This window comes from Limanda limanda, chromosome 19, assembly GCF_963576545.1.
Source record: "Limanda limanda chromosome 19, fLimLim1.1, whole genome shotgun sequence".
Taxonomy (NCBI): Eukaryota; Metazoa; Chordata; class Actinopteri; order Pleuronectiformes; family Pleuronectidae; genus Limanda; species Limanda limanda.
The window spans coordinates 7,459,100-7,467,831 of NC_083654.1; positions in this window are offsets into that span (position 1 = coordinate 7,459,100).

The following is an 8,732-nucleotide window of genomic DNA, read 5'->3' on the forward strand; positions in this document are numbered from 1 at the left end:
AAAAAAAAGAAACGCAGCTGAAAGTTGGCTCTCACCCATCTTTATTTTCTTCTCTCTATCCGTCCCTCCATACGTCCCCCTCTCCTCTCAGTCTCTCCTCCTGACCTACTTCTATCCATCCTCTAGTCATGTGTCTCTCCCTTCACTTGCTTCCATTCTTTCTTTTTCTTTTCAACCTGTCAGTCTGTCTTGCCCCTCAGCCTGTCAGTACTTCTCTAATTACAAAGTTTGTTTCCATTTTCATCCTCTCTCTCTCCTTCTCTCTCTCCCTCCATTAGGTATATGTACACACATTTTACACACAAAATATCAGCTGACACTTTCAAGGTGCTTCGTTTGTTTCGCTCTCAGCCTCCTCTTCCATGAGTTCCTTGCTAAGTGCTCAGGGATCTCTCTTCAAATAATTTCTGCACACCACATATTTTTCTTTTCCATACTTCTGTTTGTCTTTGGACAAAGCCTCCTCCTCCTCTGTGTGTGGTATTAAAAATATTCAGCAGCTGCTCAGCCGGGAGTTGGAGCTCTACAGCACGCTGTCATTGTTTAACACTGCTTGGCATCAACATGATTGTTACAGAGGCTTCAAGTCGGGAGTTGTTTCATTTTAAATATTAATGTGATCATGCCAGCTGCTCTGACCCACTTTGCTAACAGCTGGGTCTGCCCTCTCTCTGCCTTCTGCTGTGAGTTGTGGGTCAAAGGCTGTTCCACGTCAGGGAAAACAGGGTAAATTCGTCCCCTGAAACACATGAAATACATCCTTTAAAGAGCTTTAGCTTTCTGTCTGGAAGCAGAATGCAGCCCGATTCCCATGAAGTGTAGCAGAAAGACACACTTCAAGCTAAAGAGAAAAGACTGCAGCATCCAAATGTTCAGCTGGGGTTTGTAGGTCATGAAATCAATTTCACACAACTTTCAATAGTAATCACTCAGTCAGAGACAGTTCAGGCTCTCAGAGACTCCATGCAGAAACAACAAGTCTACCTGGGAACAAATTCCATGTAAGAAGAACACACAAATACACATCAAATATGAATTAAAACACCAATAATAAATAGCACATTCAATATATATATATACAGGATTTGAATTATGGAGTTGAGTTGCTGGAGATGTGTGAGCACATGTCATGATATGAGTGTATCAGCAGTGTTTTACAGGACGTTATGTTGCATGAGCCATTTTTAAAGTGTTTGTGTGGATGCTGCCTGCAAGGCTAAGCTAGTGGTAGCTTCATATTCATACACTGTTTATTTGACACTTCATTTATATAAAATGTAAATAATTACTACTTTAAATACTTTTGGTCCCTATTTTGCAGCCACAGTCTTTGCTCTCAGTGAAATGGGCGGTGGTAGGTTTTATGCATCTGAACACCGGCTGTTTGACAGCTGATACAATGAGCCAGGCTACAGCTTGGTCAGGGGCAGATATGTCGACCTATTTAAGAATACGAGAGGATGAACTGCAGGCAGCTCTTATAGAATTGTAGTCGAACAATGGCAAAGTTTTCCTTATTGTTGTATCATTCCCTATATGCCTGCACTGGAGACTTCAAAGATGCTATCAACCACTGGAGCTCTGCACACCCATAATGGAGAGAGGGGCAGACAATGGAAAAATGTACTGTATAAATATGGGGAATGGGAAATAATGGAGGGTTGGCTCAGCTGAGTGTTGGTGTGCAGGTCCATCTTCGCCAGCCAGAGAGACATGCATGCTGGGAATCTGGCTTCTCTCCTCTCAGCTTTTAGCCAGGAATGATGATTTCATTTTTCCACACACCACATATTGTACAGAAGGTAACTGCTGTATCAAACCCATCACGATCCTGAAATAGTCAAGGATGATAGGAAAAGATGGAACATTTCAAGGGTCACTTGTGAAAGAGGACCCATAACATGCAAGTGCACGGAGATGAGGCAGCTTCAAAGTGAAATGAAATATGAAGAAGACAAGAAAATACAATGGCTTGGATTCATTAAAGGTATATCTAGTGGTCCTGGTCTATGCTTTCTTATCCATTCTGGATGGAGAAGTTGCAACAGATGTTTACGTGGAAATTGGCAGAAGTTAATCTACAAACATTGCCGTGACGATGGATGCCCCCACAAGCACCCACTGGAGATGAAAATAGGAGCTGGTGAAGATGGCTGACAATGGACTGTATCTTGAGATGCCAATGGGGAGCAGTGAAGAGTGACAGAGGAGGAGAACGTAGCAGGAATGCAGCAGGAAAGAATGAAGGGAAATGCAAGAGTGAGAGGCAGAGAGAGTTTGACAGCGACTGTGTGTGAGAGACATGGCGGCCACAGCACAGGGGAAATATGGTCCCATCATAAGGGTAAAATTGAAGAGGGCCTTGGGGGCAATTTCCTCTATCTCCCAGTCTTCTCCTCCCCCTCTTGCCCTGTTTTCCCATCCCATACCCTTCCCATATTCTCAAGAACAACCTTCTTATCCCTTCCACTTCTCTTCCTCCTTCTATCATCCATTCTCTCACTTTCACTCCTTATCTTCCAACATGTTTACAGAGATCCTCTAGTAGGTTTTGGACGTTGGTCAATGAGCAGGACTTGAAGAGGTCCCACTCCTTTGGAGAATCGCAAGCTTATGCACAAACACTATACCTAGTTAATGTCATGGTTTAACAACACTTTCAAAAACACTTCTTAATACCACAGAATGTAATTTCATCATCATCCAAAGCGCATTACAAAACCCAAATTGATTATATGGGATAAAAACATGTATTACTATATCTATATTATGACAATGATATAACTAGTTTGTCTGTACTATAAAATGAATGGATGAATAGCCTGGGGTGTTTTTTGTTTCGAATCTGCATGTTCTCCCCGTGTCTGTGTGGACTTTCTCCACATTCCTCCCACAGTCCAAAGACATTCTGATTTGGGTTATGTTAATTGGGGACCATTAATTGCCATAGCTGTGAATGTGAGTAGTTGTTTTTTCTCTGTATGTTGGCCCTGTCAAGGGTGTATCCCTGCTTCTTACTCAATACCCTTTTCTTTTCCTTATCAGCACAAGGGATCACTCTCAGTAGAGTGGAAAAATAGGCAATTTTAGAGAATGTTGTGCCAAATGTTTACAAAGGTCACCTTAGAAATGTGAGGCTTTGGTTTTTTGCCTCTGTGTCAGCGATAGCCAGCGGTACGAGGCAATATGTTTTCGGTTAGTCCATCTGTATGTCGGCACATCCATTTCGTGTGAACATGATATCACAATAATGCCTTGAGGGAATTTCTTCTTATTTGGTACAACTATTCAGCTGGACTCACGGATGAACTGCTTAGAATTGGTTGGTCATCGTGACATTACAAAACCCTTTTTTGGTCTTGAGAACCCAACAATTCAGAAAAACCTTGAGGGAATTTCTTCACATTTGGGACAAAAGTTCAGTTGGATACTAGGATGAACTGATTTCAAAGGTCAAGGTCAATGGGACCTCATATTATTGTGAATGCAATATATGAGGATCAACTGGAGGGCCTGAAACTGCAATGGTTGGTGGAGGCATTCAACCATAAGGCGGTAATTCTTGTCCTTCTTATGCACCACATACTTTCAATGGCCAAATGGCACAAAGCTGTGCTATGTTATTCCAAATATATACTTACACAAATATACAGTATATATATTTATAGAAATTGCAATGATCATATTTGTATGCCCTTTTTTTTCAAGCAACCTGATGACTGGTTGATCGAGTGAACATGAAGGAGAAACAGATTTAGCATTAAGCTGTATGTTAATGCCACAGAAAATAGCCCGAGAGGGCGTCTGACTGCGACTTAATGGAAGGGAAAATACCAACATCACTTAGCAAAATGCTGCTCACTTGTAATTTGCCTGAGTTTTATTTTCTCTACCTCAGGTTAAAGTGTGAGGACATCGCCAGGGATATTACATGGTCATAAACAGAGATCAAACGCAATGAGGCAATGACATAACATACATTAGAGATTAGGCCTTAACCCTCTGCTGGAGACTGTTACGACGTGTAGCTCTCGCACTCTTATTTGCCCATCACTTTCCATTTCTTCAGAAGATATGTGCCCCCTGCTACTTCTTTTAAACTGCCTCATACTTTCCCATTTCTTTCTTCATTCCCTCTCCGCTCTATTCTCAGCTGCTTGTCTTGAGCATCGTTCCTCTTTCCTCTTCTCCCCCTCCATTCACGTCTACTCTGCTCAGCTCGTCACTGTATGACAATCGTGCCTCCTCTTTCCTTCACTGCATTTGTATTTCCCTCGATCCCTCTTTCTGCCACTCTCTCTGTGCTTCACCTCTCCGTCTTTCTCTCCTTCTCTCTGTAGTCACTCGTGTTTTGTTGTATTACAAACCCTCCTGACAGAAAATCAAAGGTAGATGAAGAGGCCACCGCTCAGAAGAGAATCAGGACACACACACACACACACACACACACAAACACACACACAGACACAGATCGGAACAGACAGAACAGCAGGTCACTTCATGACAGCAACAACATTGACTACGTTTACATTGACACCATGGCCCTGTCCCAATTCATCTGTTAACTTTACCACTTGGCCCTACCCCTTTGTGTCTTGCATGTGTCTGTGTAGGGGTAGTGTTGACCCTTGTCTCTATGTGCTGTAGGGGTAGTGTCCATCTAGCCCAGGGGTCTCAAACTCGCGGCCCGCGGGCCAATTGCGGCCCGCGGGACGATATTTTGTGGCCCCCACCTTAATATGAAAGTTTAATGTTAGTGCGGCCCGCACAAACATTGTAGCAGCTCCGCTGTTAGCTGCTGTGTGGGACAATGTTATGATGTTCTGGTTTCCTACTGTGTGCCTGACCAGTGAACGCAGCATGTAAGTGAGTGACATGGGGGGCGGGGTCGTGTGTGTGTGTGTACGTGTGAGAGTGAGTGAGAGAGAGAGCCGGGAGAGAAAAGAGTGGCTTTGGATGTGCGGTGCAGGAGGGTGAAATTCATAGTTTTCTGCCCTCTTTCGCGCAGGTCATGATGTATCCAGTGCTTCATTTATAAATCACAAGGTGCCGGAACGCTAAGTACATATCACAGCGCAGGTACGACGAGCACAGGTCCCGGAACGCACATAAAACGCCGCTTAAAACAGCACACACATGCCACTTACAATGCAGTGGGACTTTTTTAGGCTATACTGCAGTGACGGTATCAGTCTTTATGTCAGTGATTAATAAAGTGGCGTCTTGAGCAAAGGCGACTTCTGAACGGAACACACACACATACACACACACACACACACACACAATTTCTACATTTTACAGTCTGGGCTGTTTTACATTATTATTTACACCTGATATGTGTGGATGAATTTTAATGATTTAAATTCCCTCATCCTCTGGTGGTGACATTTACGCACCGAGCCACGGACTGTACATGACGATGTGCTAGTTATTTTGGTTCATCTTAGAAGTCTGCATTTGTTATTATTTTATGAAATTGTGATGCTGTTGTTAAGAAAGCTTTATATATAATTTATTAGATTATCTTGTTATTGCGTGGCCACAAATTAGTAATTCATCCACCGATGTCAACAGGGGCTCCGTAATTTTCTAGTGATTACATTATATTGTTATATTTTATTTTAATCATTTCTTAAAAAACTTTTTTTAATGTTCATATTTTTTTCGATACGAGAGGTACCGGATCTGCTCAAATAAGTCCCAGAACGCAGGCAAGCCAACACGCCGGCACAAAGTAAGCACAAAAATGTATAGAAAAATGTGAGGCTACAGGAGGAATTTGATCATAGATTTGCAGACTTCAAGACGCACAGAGCGACTTTTACAAAAATTTTGCGGATCCCTTCTCCTTTGATGTGCAAGATGCCCCTCCTGTGCTTCAAATGGAGCTCATTGGCCTGCAGTGCAACTCTGACCTCAAAGCCAAGTTCAGGGAGGTGAGTGGAAAGGAAGACAAGCTGGGGCAATTTTTGTGAGAATTGAACCCCAGCTTCCTTGAGCTTTCCCGAATGTTCAAGCGGACCATGTGCCTTTTTTGGAGCACATATTTGTGTGAAAAGCTCTTCTCCACCTTGAACTTCAATAAGTCCAGGTACAGGTCCAGGCTTACTGATGATCATCTTCAAGCCATACTGAGGGTCTCAACTGCTTCCTCCCTCAAGCCAAATGTGGCTCAGCTATGTGAGAGGAAGCGCTGCCAGGTCTCTGGCAGCAAGAAGTAGGCAAGAGAAGCCATGTTTACAAGAACTGTTCGTGTTCTTCAATATTCTATTCATGTTCAGAAGAACCCATTGAAGTTAAATAACTGTTAGTAATGACATTAGAGAAGTTTGGATTTTTTTAGCAAAGTTTTTTTTTTGTGGAATACCTGATGCGGCCCAGCCTCACCCAGATACTGCCTCCAGCGGCCCCCAGGTAATTTGAGTTTGAGACCCCTGATCTAGCCCTTAGGATGAGAGAGAAACAGTAGCTATGCCACGCTTTATAAAGGAAATAGATACAATGAAGTGTTTGGATGGGTGCAAACATCATTAGACTCTTCTCTGTAAATAGTAATCCTATACAATGGATTGGAAAAGTCAATAGGATTGAAATAACAAATGATTGTTGGAAAAGGATCTCACCAAGTGCTCTTTGGATCATTCCGAGCTTCGCCGTGATTCTTGTTTCCTCCTTACAGTTTCAAGCCATGAGTTGAATTCAAATTGCGTCACAAACACACACACATACACAACAATGTTTGCCTCAACTTTGAGAAAAGTGTGAACTTCGAGTGGGAAGTCCCTAAAGGCGAACAAAATAGACACTTCAGAGACTGTTTACAGGTCTAGGTGAGTACTACATGTGCACAAAAATGTGTGGCTCTGGGCCCTCTGAATTGTGGGGAATGTAGACACCCGGTTTTGACCTGAATAAAAAAAGATGGTATCTGCTGTCCATTGTGAGTCAGATAATGTTACAGGAGTGCAATGCTAAATCAGTGGAGTACGCTCTTAAAGAGACAGCTTTAAGTCTATCTGCTGAATGGCTTTGCCCGACATTGTTTCCATGAAGTATGGAAACATTACAATTTATTAAGAGGACTGAATGCTTTTGTACAATATATATGTCCTGTCATCATCACCTGTGGCTACGTCCGACTATACTCGACATTGATTCGTTTGTAGATGAGCATCTGACATCGGCATGTTGTCCATCCATAAGTAGTCCTTCTGTTTGAATGGACCGATTCACTTCATTAATTTTGTTGCCACTCTTACGTCATTATAGTATTACTACCACATATTAACATCCTCGCAGTTCAAACATTACATAATCAGAGGAAAAACCACACGCAATCCTGCCATCCGCATATTTTTATGCTTCTATTTTTTACTACTGTCTCATCTTCTTCAAATTGGTCTGAAAGTTTGAGCTATCCCAAATAATGTTTTCACACTGCAGAAAACCAAAACAAAATCACTTTTACAAAATGTTGGTCCGTTGGTTTGGGCCGTGATCTGGGGCACCTTTTTGGATTTGGACTAAAACGTCTGAAGGTCCATACCAAACAACAGCGGTGTGAAAGTGCCATTTTAATCTCATGGAAAAGGAAAGAAAGAAAAAACACCTGCTGACGCACAAATGTTTGATAAGCCCGCGTTTGATTGACAGATGATTACAGGGAAGGAAAAAAGTCACAGCACGACGCATTTAAGAGCAAAAAAAAAATCTGAATGACAAATTAACGTCATGCAGCATGACAGTTCACTAGAGTTGTCACTTGCAAATTCACCAGACCCATTCACAGCACATGTCACTTCAAAGTTCTCCAAATACTGAAAATACAGTATATTAACTGCAACAGTCTTACACACAATCACTAACCAGCTGACTCTAGTGTTGCTAGGTTACTTGGTGAACTAGGTTACAACATGTAGAACATATTAGCATAAATCATATACACACCCTGAGAGAGAGAGAGAGAATATTTGTCTATTGGGATCAATAATAATGATCATCTTCAGCTTGTCGACAACCGGCCGTTTGAGCACAGCAGCAACATTAGGAATTGATTTTGTGTGTTAAGTTGAATATGTTTCAAATGCAGATGTAAACACATTTGGAAAGCACATAAAGTGCAGAAGCAAAAATGTATATGCATATTTGCATAATTTATTTGTGTATGTGTGTGGCTGCTTAGGCTGCTGCTTTGATGTAGGATTGCCACAGTTGTGAGGGCAGAGCCAACGCAAAGGTGGGCAACCTCTTTTCCTTTTCTCCTTCTCATTTTATTTTGTTTGCCTTCATGTCTTTTCTTTAATTTTCTTTAGCTTCCCATGCTTTCCTTAACTTGCCTCTCATTTTCTTCCGTTAGCGCTCCCCTTCTTTCATTTTGTTTCCTTTCCTTTCCACCCTGTGCTCTATTTTTGTTGCCATTTCTCTTCTTTCTTGTCTTGACACTCTTCCCCTTTCCATTTCCTTTGCTTTCATTTCCTTTATTGCCTCTCATTTTGTTCTATTTGCCTTCCTCTTCTTTCCTTTCATTTCCTTTCCCCTTCTTCTTCTTTTCCTTCCTTTCCTTGCCTCTCAATATCTTTAATTTGCCTTCCTCTACTTATTGTTTTTCCATTTCCTTTTTCTCTCACCATATTTCCTACATTTCATTATCCATATCACATTTCCCACCTCCAGCCTCTCTCTCTCTTACCCTCCTTGCACCTACTTATTAGAACAACCCTCATATTAATGCC